A 17,666-nucleotide genomic window follows, 5' to 3' on the forward strand; every position below is an offset into this window, starting at 1 on the left:
TTTATCTCAGGAATCCACCTTTCTTATTTCTCATTTATTGTTCCATTTTTGTTTCATTTGTGAGCCAAACTAAAAGATTGTGTGTGTGGTGAGGGAAGAGCAGGAGGGTTGGAGGGCAATGATCCAGACTTACACATAAAAACATTGAAAAGAAAAAAGTTCAAAAGGAATCAATGCCACCAACTTTCAAAGCACTTGAAAGCAGCCACAAGTCCCATTCCAAATCACTCTATCCTCCTCTAATTAGACTTTCCTTTCCTTAATCATCAGCATTCAAGAAAATGAAAAACAAAACAAAACAAAACAAAAGCCCACGATTTTTTTTTAATGTAATTTAATGCTTTTTCTCTTTTAATTAAGGGTATTACAACACCACTGTGCTAGTCTTGGCTTCTTTCAGTATTCAGTTCTCCAGTTCAGTGGCTGAATGCCTGCCACCATGGTGGCAGTAGAGAGCTGCAGATTGAGAAATTTAAGATCTTAAGGAAAAACTGTTTGGAGGTCATCAAGATTGAGAGTAAAACTATTAGTAATGATAAGTTCTATACCATGAATTTCCATGTGACATCTCTTACTCTCTGGAATACTCTCTTGAGGATCTCCCACATAGTCCATTTTAGTTGAAAGAACACATTCCTCCCTATATCACAGCCTTGAGCCCGACACATCACATCCCCCCATATGCCTCCACTTCCTGGGCCCGACACAAACACATTCCTCCATATATCTCAAAGAAAAACAACACCTGGAGAATCTCCGATAAGGTTACAACCGTTTGTAAAAGCGCAGGAACCAATAAGAAAGCTGCTAAAAGTATAACTTAATACGTTAACCAATTGTAATGCTGTAACCAGAAGAATTCCCTTGTAACCTTACATATCCTGTTTTCATCAGGCTATAAAAAGCGAGCACATGCATTGTTCGTGGCCCTCTTGTATGTTGTAGAACGGAGGGACCAAGTTCGAACTTGCATTAAAGATCCTTGCCGCTTGGCTTTGACTCTGGACTCTGGTGGTCTTCTTCGGGGAATAAACGGTCTGGGCATAACATAGTGAGGTGCTCACAAATCTGTTTAGCATTGTTGAAGATAAAACACAGACATGTATTGGTCTCTGTGTCCATACTCCCATCCCAAGTGCCCCACATATTTGATAGTTTTACTCAGCAAGTGTTTGTGCTTATCTCTGCCTCCACTGTCCTCAGTCCCCTGTGCTGGAATTACTCTCCAATTGTCACATCTGCTCCAGGAACAGCCATCTGAGACTGCAGCTCACATTCTGTGCTCATTTTTGCCATCCCTATCTATCTCTCCCACTACCTCATTTAACCCTGTAAGGAGTGGCTTAAAACTTACTCAATAAAAACCCAATTCCTTGGGATTGTTGTAAATATATACAGAAAAGACTTCGGTATGCTAAGATTTTTTTTTTTTTTTTTTTTTAATAAAAGAAAAAAGGGGAACAGTCAGACTGGTTTAGATTCCCTGGGCTTTTGCCAACTGACCTAGGAACCCAGACACAAGAATGGGAATGTTTCTGGAAAATGCTTCCTGAGTTCCAAACAACCAATTTACAACAGATATAGGGCATAAAGTCAGCATACAGCTATTCAGTCAGTAATTGCTGTTCTGGGAGTTGTGAATTGAGGACTGCCTAAGGTGATGGGAATCCAAGTGTGCTGTTTGAATAAATAAGACAATTTTGCCTTGTAATGCCCTCTTAGCCTGTGGGGGATGCTTAAATGGCGCTAGCTAAGATTATTTGGAGAATCAACACTGATGGCCTTGGGGATGAGAGAAGTCAAAGGAGAAGGACCATACCAGGGAAGTGGATGGGTTCCGACATTTCCCACCTCCCTGGTGTGAGCCCTTGCTGCTACTGTCACCCTGTCTCAGACTTCCTTGTTGCCAACAAAAACTAATAATAACCTGACTCCTTTCAGGAAACCAAAGATAAAGGAAAACAAATAAAGCAGGATTCAATAAGCTAAGGATCAAATGTTTAAGAACAATAATCTTTCAAACTAGTTAAAAATAGATGCAACAAATAAAAAATAAGCAAACATGATGAAAAAAGCAAAAGTAATATTAAAAGAGCTCAAAGAATAACTGAAAGAATAAAATTTTAAATAATTCAGAGTACATTTAGATAAAAATACTGTAAAGAATAATTAGTATGGTGAAATAAACAAAACAAATCTTTATTAAATACTTTTTCTTTTTTTTTTTTGAGACAGAGGTCACCCAGGCTGGAGTGCCGTGGTGTGATCTCAGCTCACTGCAACCTCTGTCTCCCAGGTTCAACCAGTTTTCTTGCCTCAGCCTCCTGAGTAGTTGGGACTACAGGCATGAGCAACATGCCCAGGTAATTTTTTTTTTTTTTTTTTTTTAAGTAGAGGTGGGGTTTCACTATGTTAGTTAGGCTGGTCTCAAACTCCTGACGTCAAATGATCCACCTGCCTCGGCCACCAAAAGTGCTGGAATTACAAGTGAGTCACTGCATCTGGCCAAATACCTAATATTTTGAAAGGAAAAATATTCTATATAAATTCAAACTCTGTTAGTGGGTATTGTGCCAGAAATAGGCTATCAGTGTAAATATCAGCTACTAAATGCTTAAAGTATTCATTTTTTCACCAGCACATATCAAGGAAACATTAGTCAGCCAGCTGAATTATGTAAATTCTCTCCCTATAATTAAATTATCATAGTACTAATTAAAACAAGTATATACTTTTTATACCTGCATGTCCTTAAACAAATGTCCATTTCTATCTAGCCAAACATGAAATGACTGTATTGTAAACAATGCATGAATTCTAAATCCCATAGACCAATGCACAGAACAATTTAATTTTGCTTTTCAAGATAGCAAAAAGACTTAAGTCTCGCTCACCCATATGAATTTTCTATGCAGGCATTATTCCTGGGTTATCTAGAGTTGAATTGTTAATGCTATTTAATTTTAATAGCCTTCTCAATTTTAAATCCTACTTGCAGAATGTATACTCCATTTATGCTATTTCATGCTTGACTTGTCTACATACCCGGGGAAAATTTTTATTTTGATTTGTGTTCAGAATTATTTTTAAAAATTTGCAGCTTGGAAACAACTAATATCTGAAAGCATGACCAAATAAATATTCTTTCATTCATAGCACCCAGCAAAGCCAAGATTGGCATGAATGAATATGCTTTCCAAGCCTTGGCTTTTCTTGGGATCAAGATTTTGCCTTGCAGTTTTCCATGTACAGAAATAAGAACAAAAAGCACAAATATGTATTCAATTTTTGCACTAGGTTTTGGGATACTTATACAACTTAGAAATATTTCTCTATGTATCCATCTATCTATTGTCAGGTAGAGTCCAATGCCATGAAAGGAGCTACGCTGAGTGGAAGAACATCAACTATGTTTTTAATGGTCATTAAATGAAGTCTCAAAAGTGAAGATATCTAATCAAGTCCAATCCCTGGAACAATGTAGAAAAGATGGACCTAAGAAACTAAAATTGAAGTGTCTTTTTCATGGATTTAGTGCAAATTCCCTTTAAGAAATTGATAAATTTCACTATGGATTGGTTGCTAGGATACCCCTCTAAATCTGTTAAAGTAAGCTCTTTCCTTTAAAGGACTGGGCAGGGTTTCCATTATTTCAAAATGACTTTGAAAATCATGATGGGTGTTCAATCTAAGTGAATGAAACAGGTAAATGAATGGCTCTTAAGAAAAATAAATGACCATGAAGGTTCTAAAAAATAATTAGGCTCTCTCATAATGATATATTTAAAAGTCAGCTTTGCCAAGGAGGTTGAGATTTTCAAACCTGAAAGGAAGAAATAAAAATCAAATGTGAAATGGACAATGTGAAGTTCCTTGGAGGTAAAGGCCTACTGCTGTAGAAAGCAAGGGACGGAGTTTACATTTAGAGTGGGCATGTTGTTTGCCACTTATCATCTCAAAAGTCCTTTTTCTCTGGAACTGAAAGTAGTGTGGGTGCTTAAAACATTTCACATGTTGAATTTCTGTCAATTAGTGAAAATTTGGTAAGCGCTCTTACAGGAATGTTCATATCCAGTTCTGTTACAAGTAAGGCAGGCTGGAGTAAAAAAGATGAATGAGTTCTAGAAAGGAAACTAGAAGCCTGACTCCTGAGCTGAGGACACAGAGTGAATGTTCTTTGATATTTTGATATTCACATCTCTGGAAACTCATTACATATGGTTGTTTTCCTTATCTCTTTTTGTCAACTATGGATAAAAATTCTGAAATCAAGAGTGATCCTGTATCACCAAAAATGGCAACTTTGATGTCAATACTACCCAAAGTGATCTACAGATTTAATGCAATCCCTATCAAAATCCTAATGTTTTTGCTTAAGCAGAAAAAAAAATCCATCCTAAGATTCACATGGAATCTCAAGAGACCCAGAATAGCCAAAACAATCTTAAAAAGAACAACTTTGGAGGGTTCACACTTCCCGATATCCAAATGTATTACAAAAGTATAGCAATCAAAATAGTGTGGTACTGGCAAAAAGGGACATATAGACCAATGAAACAGAATAGAAAGCCTAGAAATAAATAATCCATATGTGGTCAAATGATTTTCAACAAGGCTGCCAAGACCAGTAAATGGGGAAAGGACAGTCTTTTCAACAAATGGTGTTGGGAAAAACAGATATCCACATGCAAAAGAATAAAGTTGGACCCGGAAGTAACACCATATACAAAAATTAACTCGAAATGAATTAAAAACTTAAATTGAAGAGCTACAACTATAAAACTCTTAGAAGACAACATCGGAGAAAAGCTTCATAACACTGGATTTGACCATGATTTTTTGTACCTGACACCAAAAGCACAGACCACAAAAGTACAAATAGATAAACTGGACTACATAAAAATTAATCCTTGTGCATCAACAGACACAATAAACGGAATGAAATGGCAACGAATGAAATGGAAGAAAATATTTGCAAATCATATGTTTGATAAGGGTTTAATATCCAGAATAGATAAGAGATCCTACAACTTACCAATTAAAAAAAACCAAACAACATGATTTAAAAACGGACAAAGGACTTGAATAGAGATTTCTCCAAAGAAGACATACAAATGGACAATAAGCACATACAAATATGCTTAGCACTACTAAACACCAGGGAAATGCAAATTAAATCCATGAGATACTATCTCATACCTATTAGGATGGCTACTATCAAGGGGAAAACAACAACAACAACCAAAAACAAACAGTGCAGCACGTGGGAGTTGCTACCAGAGCAGAATCCAGGTAGGAGTTGGAACCATGGAGATGCCGAAGGAAATCCGTCTTCCCTACCGACCCCTAACGCACCGACCTGCATGGAAAGTAGTTGGAAGCTGCGCGGTACCGTTCCCATGGGGGCTCCCGGTCCTCCAGTCTCAGTGGTCACTGCTGGGCTGGCTCCCTCTGGCTTTTTTTTTTTTTTATTTTTTAGACGGAGTCTCGCTCTGACGCCCAGGCTGGAGTGCAGTGGCGCGATCTCGGCTCACTGCAAGCTCCGCCTCCCGGAATTACGCCATTCTCCTGCCTCAGCCTCCCGAGTAGCTGGGACCACAGGCGCCCGCCACTACGCCCGGCTAGTTTTTGTATTTTTTTAGTAGAGAAGGGGTTTCACCGTGTTAGCCAGGATGGTCTCAACCTCCTGACCTCGTGATCCGCCCGCCTCGGCCTCTCAAAAGTGCTGTTATTACAGGCGTGAGCCACCGCGCCTGGCCCCCTCTGCCTTTTTAAGGACCCCTGTGCCATCCCCAAAGAAAGCTTCTGCTCTGCTGGAGCCCAAATGGAGGCTAGAGTGGCTGACCTCACTTGGGTGGAGGAGAGAGGTATCATAGCGGCTTCTGATTCAGGTGCTGGTGAATTGTGGGAGGTGGATGAGAACCGGCCACTTATCGTCAGCAAGTTCTGCAAGTATGAGCATGGCGACATTGTGCCTACCCTCAGCGTTCTCAGCTGTCAACGGCAGCAAAGACTTCAGCATCAAGGATTGGGACCTTGCTCAGCAGGCGGCACTGAATTCATACTGATCTCATGTTGGGCAGGTCACCTGTGCTCCTTGCTCTCTCTGCAAGGACTCTGTTTCTTTCCTGCAGTGAGGACTGTAGAATTTTATTCTGGCATACTCTGTGTCCCAAGCCGGCGTCACAGGTGGGCTGCAGTGTCTCTGGCTGCCTTCCCACCTCACTGGCTCGGCATCCTCAGCAAAGCGAAGTCTTCATCTTTGTGATGGGAATGGGACAGTCTCCCTTGTGGACTCCAAGAGAGGGAGAGGTGCTCTTGGTTCAGCTGTACGAGACCAATGTGTCATTGGGCTGGTGTTTTCCTCGCACCGTGTTCCGTTCCTGGCCTCTCACAGAGAAGATGGCTCACTGGCTGTGCTAGACTCCAGCCTTTCTAAGGTGTTTAGAAACCGAGGCCACAGTGACCTTGCGAGAGATGCTGCTTGATCCCCATTCAGTCACTTTCTGCTTACCACAATGGGCTAGGACCATCGGTTCGTCTGCCACAAGTGTCCACAGAACCTCTCCCAGCCCCTGGACCTGAGAGCATTGCTGAGTAGATTGGACTTAAGACAAACAGCACGTCCCCCATGACAGTCCACTTCTTTGCCCCTGTCCCCTCAGCTTGTGAGGTAACACAAGAGCCTTCTGTAGTATGTTGATGAGTTAGATCTGGGCCGTTAATTGGCATCGTCTCGCAGCCTGAAGGAGGCTGGATGCTGGGATCCTGTAGTCACAGGGAGGAAAAGCTTTCTTTAAAATGGGTGTGCAGGTGCATCTGAGTGTATGTGTGTGGGTTTTGGTGGGGGGATGGGGCAGTGGGGGAGGAATAAAAAATATCTATCCCACATCTCCCCTAAGCACCACTTCTCCCTCACTCCCCAAAAAAGTTGACAGAAGGGTTTTATTCTTCCCATGTAGCTGTCTGAGGAACTGGCCATGTCCAGGTGGGGGGAGGGGGCGTGTATGGAATGTGGGCATCCCTAGATTCCTGGAAGCAGGTTTTTTTGTTTTTTGTTTTTTGTTTTGAGACGGAGTCTCGCTCTGTCGCCCAGGCTGGAGTGCAGTGGCCGAATCTCAGCTCACTGCAAGCTCTGCCTCCCGGGTTCACACCATTCTCCTGCCTCAGCCTCCGGAGCAGCTGGGACTACAGGCGCCCGCCACCTCGCCCGGCTAGTTTTTTGTATTTTTTAGTAGAGACGGGGTTTCACCGTGTTAGCCAGGATGGTCTCAATCTCCTGACCTCTTGATCCGCCCGTCTCGGCCTCCCAAAGTGCTGGGATTACAGGTTTGAGCCACCGCGCCCGGCCTGGAAGCAGGTTTTATGCTACTCACAGAGATGGGATTGATTTTATTTTTTATAGCGCTTAATTCACCATTGTGAGAAATGCTTCCAGTCACAAAAATTCAGCCCAACTCACTTTGAGGAAGAGGCAGAACATGTTATAGTTTTATACAACTCCTTGCCATTAAACTAAATCAGAAATCCTTTTTTCTGGATGAATTAAAAATGTGGCCTGTGCCTGTGTAATGTCCGCTCCTTTCTGTCCACTCCCTTCCCTCTGCTCCCCGCTGGTGTCGTGTATGTGAAAGAGGAGTGTTTTTCTGTCACAGATGCCATAGAGGAAAGTTTGATGATGGAGAGCTTAAAGGCATTTTAATTGTTAGAAAACTGACACAGACTGTTACGGAGAAATCTTTGCCACTTTTCCCACCCAAAACCAGCCCGGGGCCTGACCTCTTCTGCTCTCAGCTCCTTTCTCTGGATATAGAAAGTCTAAATGCAGTATGTATAGACTTCTAAAGTTTTGAAATTCAGCCTCAGGAAGAAAATGAAAAATACTGGCTGGTGAAATAAACAGTTCAGGCATCTTGTAGGCCTGCCTTTTTTGAAAACAAAAACAAAAACAAAACAAAATAAAGTAAGTGTTGGTGAGGATATGCAAAAATTGGAACCCTTGTGCACTGTTGATGGGAATTAAAAATGGTGCAGCCATTTTGGAAAACAATATGACAATTCCTCAAAAAATGAACGGTACAATTACCATGTGATCCAGCAATTCAACTTCTTGATATATATCCAAAAAAATGAAAGCAAGATCTCAAAGAGATATTTGTACACCCATGTTTAGTGCAGCATTATTCACAACAGTCAAAAGGTGGAAGCTCCCCAAGTGTCCACTGATACATGAGTGGACGAATAAAATGTGGTATATACATAAAATGGAATATTATTCAGCCTTAAAAAGAAAGGAAATTCTGACATGGGCTACAACATGGATGAGGACTTTGAGGACACCATGCTGAGCGAAATAGGCTAGCTATAAAAAGATAAATGCAATTCCACTCATATGAGGAACGTAGAGTAATCAAATTCATAAAGACAGAAAATGAACAGGTGGTTTCCAGGAGCTGGGAGAAAAGGGAAATGGGGGTTTATTGTTTAGTTGGTGCAGAGTTTCAGTTTTGCAGATGAAAAGCATTCTCAGGATTGGTTGCGCAACAATGCGAACGTACCAGCACTTCTGATGTGTATAATTATAAATGGTTATAATAAATTCTATGTGTATTTTACCAGAATTTTAAAAAAATTAAAATAAATGAAAATTCTTTGGAAAGTATAAAATATTACAGACAAGAGGCCTCAATTATTGAAAAATAAGTTGAACACTGTCCTAAATATCCCAAGGGAAACAAAATCTTGAGCATGTCGCCTTTGACAGCAGCATCCTGATCCATGTGTACTAAACCAAGTCTAGCGTGATATAAAGTTCCTTAGGCTGCATGTGGTATTATGTACCACTCTTCAAAATTGATTTCAATCAAAGAACGAGGACAAATCTTGATTCCCAAGTCTTTCCACGACTTGCTTGCTTTTCAAACATAAATCATACATATTAAATCTAACCATTATCTATAAAAAGCCAACCCCACATTTAAAATGTGTTACTGGTAATAGAGCAGCTTAAGGAGGAAGAGGATGAGGGAACTGAAGGCAAGGGGAAGGAGGTCTGTGGAGAGGGCAGGGTGGGGTTACCTGCCAGGCTCTGGGAAGATCAAGGACATTGACAAAAAAGAACAGATTTACCATCACGGAAAAGATGAGGGTAAAAAAACAACAAACAAACAAAACAACAGGTTACAGGACAGGACATGAGGACAGACCAACCCTTTAAGGAAAAGAAGTCTCATTAGAGGGTTAGAAACATTAAAAACCTTTTTTCACTTTATCATCTAAGGAGAATATTTCTGAAATTTCTGCTTATGGTTATATAAAATTGGGCTGAGGATTTTTTAAAAAGTAAAGTTGGTAACAGCCTTTGATTGGAATATTTTCACCAAGTATGTTGTTCTACCTTTAATAAAATAGTGTGTTTTATTTCAGAAGATATCAAAGACCACAATTTGATTGATCCACACAATCAACCCAGAAGAATGTTCCAGTTTATTGAATTTGTCTCCTTATTTAAGATAAAGAAAATTAAGCCAGGAGAAGTTAGAGCTCCATCCACCAGTTGGGTCTTTGATGAAGGGAAGTGAAATGAGGATTCTGCACAGGTGGGCAGTAGCTGGTGGAGTGAGCGCCCTGCAGGTGCAAGTCATGACAACAGATGGAGAGGGATGCTGTGAAGGCATTCCCCCATTGTGTTAGGAAAATTCCAAGACACCCCATTCACTCCTTTAGCTCTCTCCAGGATGGAAGAATGGGGAACTATGAGGCACATGCACCATCCAGGAAGAATCCTAAGTCACATTTACCCTGAAAAGCATGCTTCTGTCCATGAATATCTTCTACCCTATGGCTGAGGCTTGTGGGGCGGATAGGGAACAGTGTGGCTGGTGATATTTATATTTTTCTTTATTTACCAAGAATCTTGTAAATGGAAATCTTTCTTTTTTATAAGTCAGTGTTAATGAGTGTAGACCTCAGAGATTTAAAATGAACTATCTGCAAATCTGTGACGTTACACTAGAATAAATGTTTTGTTACCCCCTCAAATCCAAGTCTTGCTTAAAAGGTGTTGAACAGAAAGTACTTAAAGGAATATCTTACATTTTTCTTCCATAGTTCAAGTTAAATGATAGGGTAATACTAACATATTAGCTGTCCTTTATACATATTAATCAATAATGCAGTTTTCATTAAAAATTGATTTAAGTCTCAGTAGTGGACAATTTTAAAACAGTCTAAATGTGAAAGCCTTCAGCATTCTAATCGTTCACAGACAGGCAAGTTAGTGTCAATATATGACACTACCTAAATGGCAATATATACATCCAAGTTTAAGTTCATAGTCCAACATAAGGTTACAATTATGTCAAGTCTTAGAAGAATTTTTTTATAGATATGGACTTCTAACCTATGTATCTCACTCTTCTGTTGCTATACTTGATAAAATACATTTTGCTGGCTAGAATAGACTTGCACTTAGAAAGTTCCATTTACAGTTACACAATTTAATAAAGTTCGATTAAATGAACTAGCAAGATCTGTAATGTTACAAAGTGATAAAATGTAAAACTAAAACTATAGCACATCTGAAAATCAAGAATGACTTGTTTGGCCCACATTATAATTCCTGTATATTATGTTATACAGGATGTATGTTATACATACATACATTTTATGTCATATTTTTATGTATTTTATGTATTTTATGTCATAATTTTTCCAAAATGATTTTTCAAAATTCAGCAACAATTTTAATTGTGTGCATATATATATGTTTTGTATATAGTTACACAAATTTCCCAACTGAAATAACTAAAAGAAACAAAAACAGAGAAAAACTGCCTCTGTGCTGGAAGGAGGGAAGGATGACATGTCAACAAGTGTTTGCTGAATGAGTGAATGAATCATGCAAAGATCTAATATCTCATTAAAATAAGATAGGAGATAACCTGCCATAGCTAGGACCCAGAAATAAAGAAAACAGAGTTACTTTCATTGTATCTGGGGATCATCCCTTAGCTATTTCTCTCAGTATTTTGAGCCTATGTTAGTAACAGTTGGATATCAAATTTTTCAAACATCAGCAGAGGACAACGAAGAGCTAACATCCTCACCCCAGTGAAAGTGGACTCTGGTACTTTCATTTAGTCATGGGCTTGCTCAGGGAGTCTTGTTTCTTATTCCTCACTAATAGTCCCAGTTATATGAGTACTTGAGATTATTTCTGCTCCATCCTACTTCCCTGTAGCTACTATGGCCTCCCACTCTCTCATGGACATTCATCATATTTTGCTCTTGCAACATTCCCTCTCTTGGCCACACTCCAGTGTAAATGATTTACTGTAATACGTCTCCACCTTCACACCTTGTACAAATGAAATGAAAAATCCTACAAGTAATTCCTAAGGAAAACAGTACCTTTATTCACTTCTAATGCCACCAAAGGTATTGGAAGCAATTATTATTAATTAATAATCTAATTATTATTAATTGCAATTGTCGTAGCAAACAGCTTTCCAGAGGATGGTAGACAGCCAAGACTTTTTATTCAAATAGTTGTTTCCATTCATAAAACAATCTACTAAATGATAATGTCATACTTTTTGGCAACATCAGTATTCATGGGTTCTCCTTTTTTTTCTCTTAAATTTGGCATGCTCAGTACAGGACAATATGTCTTAGGAAGTTTGATGGATATTTTTCTTTTGTATTTTTTTAATCAACAGAAACTACACTGATTTTGACTTGCTTAAACAAAAGTATTTTTTCATATTAACAATCATTTTTCCATAGTGTTAGAAGATACCATGGTGGAGGTACTTGTAGTGAGATAACATCCAGCATATTAATCCTTGTATTTTTCTCTCCTCCACTTCCTGACCCTTCCCCTCATCAGTCAGAAGCAAACATGTTGCCTGGGAGAGAATTAAGATTGTTAGAGCAGGAATTTTTTTTTTTTTTTTGAGACGGAGTCTTGCTCTGTCGCCCGGTCTGGAGTGCAGTGGCCGGATCTCAGCTCACTGCAAGCTCCGCCTCCCGGGTTTACGCCATTCTCCTGCCTCAGCCTCCCGAGTAGCTGGGACCACAGGCGCCCGCCACCTCGCCCGGCTAGTTTTTCGTATTTTTAGTAGAGACGGGGTTTCACCGTGTTAGCCAGGATGGTCTCAATCTCCTGACCTCGTGATCCGCCCGTCTCGGCCTCCCAAAGTGCTGGGATTACAGGCTTGAGCCACCGCTCCCGGCCTAGAGCAGGAATTTAAGGAGAAATAAACTATTTTAATATTATTTTTGAAGTAGAAAGTAGGGTTTTAAGATTCAAAAGAGAAGCTCCAAGGAGAACAGAGTGGAGAGTTTATAACCTCTTCAAAAAGAGTCAGCCAAGAGTCAGCTCCACCCCTTGAAAACATCAGGAAGCCCAGGCAACACCTACAGACCATCCCTTGCCATTCCTGTGAGCTCATCATCATGCCCCTGGCAGAAAAGCTACAAGTTTCTTCTCGTGACTTTCCTGTGAATACCTTCCTCACATTGTTGACCATACATGGACTGTGGGCCATTCAACAAAAGCCAACTTCTCACCAATCTTTCACCCTCTCCCCTGCCCTGAGACTTTGATGAGCTCCCATCTGAATTGCCATGGATATGTACCCACTTTTGGAAGCACTCAAAAGCAAGTCCCCGGATCTGTTAAGAAACAATGTGGCTGCCTATAAAATAGAAAAGTCAAAATAACAGTAGCTTAAGGAAGATACAAGGTTATTTCTCTATGATGTAATAGATATCTAAAGGTGAGCAGTCTAGAATTGGAATAGCAGCCTTGTTTTCGTAATGAACCCAGGCTGTTTCTGTATCCCTGCTGCATTATCCCAACACTGGTTTTGATTTTCAGGGTCACTTCTTGTCCTAAGATGGTGAGACAAGCTGTCTCACCAGCTGGAGACAGCTGCTCCAGCTATCACATTTGCTTTCCTGACAGGGGAAAGGGTGAATGCCCACATATCCCAGCTGAGTGAACAACTGTAAACAAACTTTCTGAAAGTCCCCCACAACATTTCTGATTAAATCTCACTGGCTAGGACTCGCCCTCATGGCCACACATAACTGAATAGAAGTCTGAGAAATGTAGCATTTTAGGTGAATGCATCCCTCACACCTTCCCCACTGACCCCTGCCAAAAAAAAAAAGGAATAAAGTGAAAGAGAAGAATGCTTATTGGAAATTAATTCACCCTACCATATGTCCCTCTCCTAAAAAAACTGAAAAATAGAACTAGGTCTTTGAAAAGAGTTGACATGGAATTAATTCACAGGTACATATCTGGGGGAGGACTGGATAGTGGGGAAAATTCATCTTTGTTTCATAAGAAATATATAGATAAATAACCAAGTAATTAAGGTTCCATTAAGATTTTTAAATGGCAATTAACAAAGTCAAATATTTCAAGTGTGTTATATATAATACAATTATCTATGTTATATATAAAGATGAAGAAGTATATGATTATATAAAATATAAATTATATTAAAAATAAACATATAGTAAATCATATGTAAATATATGTATATAAATTCTGTGGGGGAAAAATAGTATGTGGGAAGATATGGAAACACATTTGTAAGGGAAGCCTGAAAATAACATAGATGCCCCCTCCAAGGCTGGGTAGTCATTTTCTCTGTGAGTGCCCCACATGACATTCACCAGAAACTGGATAATTTCTAGAGACATCTTGATTTGCACCTAAAATTTTAAAAAGCCGCTTTGCCAAAGACCTTGGGAGAGATGAGTATCCTAGAGTCTAGAACTAATTCAACAACTCACGCTAGAAAGGAGAGCAAAGAACCTGTGACAACCGTAAAAGACTTAAGCAGCAGCAACCAACCATGATGGCAATTAACATATCCGGCAAAATAATAGCTAATCTTCATAGAGTGTTTACGATTTGCCAGGCCCTGTAATGACCTTGCTCTTTAATAGGCACAATAACTTGATGGGGCTAGAAATATTATCACCCCTGTTTCACCACTGAGAAAACTGAGAAACAGAAAAATACAGTCACTAAAGTCACTTGTAGACGAGCGCACTGCACAATTAACCAGTGTCAGAGCCAAGAATAAAACCAGGGTGAATTTCTCTGCTCTGAACTATACCTTCTCCTCTTCCAGAATTGCAGACATCTGATCAGAAGAAAAGATCACATGACATCACAGAGTCATCAGGATGGTGCTGAAGATGAACAAACTGAAATGTCTGAAAGTTTTTAAGAAATTCATAGGCTTTCTTTTAAGTATGATGTTAGAGATGCCAACCAAATATTGCTCTTCTCAGGGGTGAGTCATTTCATTTCCAGAAATTTCCAGTTGATACTTATAACCACAAATGATAGCTATAAAGAAAGGCTACTTGAAATGCATGTCAGTCCTTGTCTTTAATAAATTCAGTTTATGGTAAAGCCACAAGACAAAAATATGTTTATTCCCAGGGGGTCTCTCAACTCAGTGCAGGTTATAGGAATCTCAGTTTTGTATCCAAACAGGTGAAATGTTTTTACCACTGACCTTCAGATAAACCTCACTTATCTGAATTTCTGAATTTCAGGCAGAAATTAAGCAAGGATGTAATGCATACTCTATTTACTTATATTATTTATATATTTCAGAGCTAAATTTTTTGGAAATGCAAACACTCTGTTGGTGAGACAGGGTCTCAATCTGTTGCCGACTGCACTGGAGTACAGTGGTTTCATCACGGCTCACCGAAGCCTCAGCCTCCCAGGCTCCAGTGATCCTCCCACCTCAGCCTCCCAAGTAGCTGGGGCTACAGGTTTGTGCTACCATGCTTAGCTAATTTAAAAAAAAAAAAAAATTTTGTAGAGACTGGGTCTCACTATGTTGCCCAGTCTGGTCTTGAACTCCTGGGGCCAAGCAATTCACCTGCCTTGGCCTCCCAAATTGCGGGGATTACAGGCACGAGCCATCATGCCCAGCTGACACTATCTTTTAACCGTAAGCTATTAAAAAAAAAAAAAAGAGCAGTAGAGGGTGCAGTTCGTTCAAAGAAGAAAATTTTACTTCTTGAAAAATTTCACAGTACAAATGCTGTGAGACTGTAACTCACACTTTCTAAATTCAGCTTAATTACATCAAAGTATCTTCCAAATCTGAGTTTGCTGTTAAATGTTAATTACATTTTAAATTCATAAATGTATAAATTAACCTTGTTAAAATTACTTCTAAAACCCCATTGTTTAATAATTCATTCAATAATTTGTTTTTGTTACAAAAGTTTAAAAATTCAAATCAGATCACTGAAGGTGATTCTTCCAATGTCCTAATTATTAAAATTTCTGATTACAGTTATCTAACAAAATATAGTGAATACCAGCCAACACATTGGTGAGTAAGATAGACTTCTTATTTTGCAGCATACATTCTACTGGGTGAAACAAACAATAAAAAATAATAATCAAGAAAAATAGAGCAGAAATAGGTGATAGCTAGGGAGTACTATGTGATTTAGATAGGAGGGTCACAATTTTAAATCAAGCAGAAAGCACACCCATTCCTCCCATTCTAAGACAGAGGAGTCCAGTAAACTTCAGTTTTTACAAAATTAAACTATAATTTATGACTCTTAGGTATCAATATTTATATTTGATATGTTAATTAGGTAACAAATTATTCTCAATGAAAGATAGAAATTCTCCATGAGAATTCTGGTTTTCAGCTTTCTAAATTCTAAAGAAGTTTCAGGAGAAACTTTCCCAGACCAAGTTAAGAAAGAAGAGTCATATTTAATCAAAATATCTATCTACTGCTATGCTAATAAGTTTCTTAACCAAGAATAAGTTTCAAATTATATGGAGAATCGCTGGAACCCAGGAGGCAGATGTTGCAGTCAGTTGTGCCACTGCACTCCAGCCTGGGCAACAGAGCAAAACTCTGTCTTCTTTTTATCTATATATAGAAACCCTTCTTCGGCATCTATGAAGATGCTCATATTTTCTACCTTGTCTAAATCAATATAGCTAATTATTTCCTAATAGTAAACCATCCTTGCATTCTTAGAATATTCTCTGCTTGGGTATGTGGCTTGATTCTTTTATTAAACTTTCCTAATAATATTTGCATCCATAAGTGAGATGAAACCACAATTTATTTGTTCTTTATTGGATTTGGATGTCTTTATTATATTAACATTTAAAAACACACACAAGATTTCCTTCTTTATCTAGGTCCTAGAAAAAATTCCAAGTGCATTGGAATGATTTAAGGACTCAATTCTGAAGTTCTTCGGGTTTAGTGATGTATGTTAGTGGTGGTAGGGGTGTTTGTCTTTGACAACTTCATTTTCTTTATGGTAATTCATCTGTTTATGTTTTCTGTATCTTTTTGAAATAGCCATAGGCTAATTTTTTCTTTAATCATTTTGTTTGGCGAATGGCATGGAATTGGACAGCTCTCTTGTTATTTACTTCCCTCTTGTCTTTGTTTCTATTATTTATATTTCTGTTTAATTGGTTTACCTAGGTTTACCTATTTTTGTACCAAAAAAATCAATTTTTAAGCTTATTTACTATTTTTCCTTATTAACTTACCAATTCCTTTTGTCAAAAGAAAAATGTTTAACACATTTTCCTTTTTTTTTGCAATTGGTTGAGAAAATGAGAAAATGTAAAGTGAGGAAATAGAAATAAGTTTATCAAAAACTCTACAAGTTTAGCTATAAGAGTAGACAAATGAGTATATTCCTAGAGGGAAACATTAGGTTTAGTATTTTTTTTTTCTAAGAGGCAGTATTGAAACCTATTTTTTGATGACATTCATTTAGGGCCGAGGGAAGAAATTCATGGTACAGGAGAGAAAGGGTTTAATCATGGGAGCAAGGTCCTTGGGTGGGCAAGAGTATATGGCAACAACTGCACAGAGGGAATTGTTGTGAGGCCGACTGTTCATCCTCTGCAATAGCAGGCAAAAGGCATTAACTATGGAGATGTGTATTTGGTCATTGTTGATGGCTCACTTGAGATATGTGGTTATAGACCAAGAATGAGTCGTCTGTGGAGCTGCCTTTCTTTGGTAACACTTTATAGCTTGACTACACTTAAGCCATATGCAATGGGCAGTGGAAGAGATTTGGGCTTAACCCTGGTGGGGGGGTCTGTCAGGTAAGTAAAAGGGCACAGGCATGGAATTCGGCACCTTTCATAGGGTCCATGAACACATTATGGTAGATGAACTTAATGCAACAGAAGTTTCAAGAAACACTGTAATACAGGCCAGCATGGAGCAGGAAAACAGATTTTTTTAAATGCTTTTCAGAATTTGATATGTATACCTAACTTGAACACAATAGTTGAAGCTTTGCTAAAAAGATTGGTAGGGGCTTTCTCATCTCCTTGTACTAGTCATTTCTTCTTGGCCTTTAACAGCATCTACCTCTGATTTTTGTTGTTAGAAGGCATATCAGAATCTCTCAGGAATGCAAGTGCAGCGTTCTTTTTTCTTTATTTAAGTTTATGAACTACATGCTTATAGAAAATTAAAACATAGAAATATGTAAAGCCAGTCGTGGAAGTTCTTCCATAATTCTGCTTCCTAACAAAGCCACTGTTAGTAACGTGGTGTTATATTTTGGAGCATCAAGTTGTTCACAAAAAATGCTTGCACAACTTT

General features: G+C 38.8%; 1 pseudogene; it reads left to right on the top strand.

Moving 5' to 3' along the window:
• The first annotated feature begins 1,740 nt into the window (after positions 1-1,740).
• On the top strand, positions 1,741-6,635 carry LOC117084964 (annotated as a pseudogene).
• Positions 6,636-17,666: the final 11,031 nt, after the last annotated feature.

Source organism: Trachypithecus francoisi, unplaced genomic scaffold (assembly GCF_009764315.1).
Source record: "Trachypithecus francoisi isolate TF-2019V2 unplaced genomic scaffold, Tfra_2.0 Lachesis_group1, whole genome shotgun sequence".
Taxonomy (NCBI): Eukaryota; Metazoa; Chordata; class Mammalia; order Primates; family Cercopithecidae; genus Trachypithecus; species Trachypithecus francoisi.